General features: G+C 44.3%; 1 non-coding gene across 1 annotated transcript; it reads left to right on the top strand.

Moving 5' to 3' along the window:
- The first annotated feature begins 681 nt into the window (after positions 1–681).
- trnav-uac (transfer RNA valine (anticodon UAC)) lies at positions 682–754 on the top strand. The gene has a single exon. It is a non-coding gene; the product is annotated as a tRNA-Val (tRNA).
- The last annotated feature ends 233 nt before the right edge of the window (positions 755–987 follow it).

The following is a 987-nucleotide window of genomic DNA, read 5'->3' as shown; positions in this document are numbered from 1 at the left end:
CCTCTTGTCTGTATCCCTGGGCTTTTATTTCTCTATTCCCCCTGTCTCAGTTTCTCGTGTTTAAAAGGGAACAAAAGATGAAATGGGTTTCATTGTGGAACAATTTACTTCACTCAAAGTTAGATGCACTGCTGTTCGCCATGAGGTCAAGGTAGCTAGCCGTTGATATTCAGGTTCATATATAAATATATATAAATATATATAAATATATCAACATCTATCATAACTGTTCCTTGGTGGTCGAGGGTTTAAGATCCGGCGCACTAACCTGGTAACGATACTCGATCAATTCATCGCATAAAAATAATTGAGGTCTGTGAGACAATTAATAATTGCTGTAAGCACCATGAATACCAATACTTTCTGTGATAGACCGAGCTTACAGACTATCTGGCTTCTCCTGCCCTTTGCCGGACACGTGTTCCGGGTTTAATTTAATAAACTGGGTGAGTTCGCTGATCGCGGGGAGACGGTAGGAGCCTCTGTGGCCCAACTGTGAGGATGTGGAAGTGAACACGGTGGCTGGGTGATCCGTGACATTTCTGTAAAGGGCAGCGGAGGAGAAGGATTGAGAGCTTTCAGTGTGGGACAGAAGTTGTTTCAGGTGAGCCTCCTCATTCCCGATCAGCACAGAGGGAGCTCACTGGTCAGCTCCCCTCTGTTGGGGCTGTTGTGCCAGTTGTTTCTGTAGTGTAGTGGTTATCATGTTTGCTTTACACGCAAAAAGTCCCAGGTTCGATCCCAGGCAGAAGCATTTTGTTTAAACTTGCCAAATGGGATCAATCGGAGGCGAGTTGAGTCTCCTGGCAAATGCTGCCTGATTTGCTGAGATTTGCAGAATTTGCTGTTTTTATTTGCTATTTATTCTCCTGGCAAAGGGGCTCCCTTATTCCTTCATTGTTCTTTATTTCACTTCAATAATAGATAACTTTCAGTGAGAGAAAACGGATCCACCGGGGACCTTTTGCGTGTGAGGCCAACGTGATA

This window comes from Pristiophorus japonicus, unplaced genomic scaffold (assembly GCF_044704955.1).
Source record: "Pristiophorus japonicus isolate sPriJap1 unplaced genomic scaffold, sPriJap1.hap1 HAP1_SCAFFOLD_233, whole genome shotgun sequence".
NCBI classification, from domain to species: domain Eukaryota; kingdom Metazoa; phylum Chordata; class Chondrichthyes; family Pristiophoridae; genus Pristiophorus; species Pristiophorus japonicus.
Note: the sequence above shows the minus strand (reverse complement) of the source record. Positions and strands in the feature narration are given on the sequence as shown.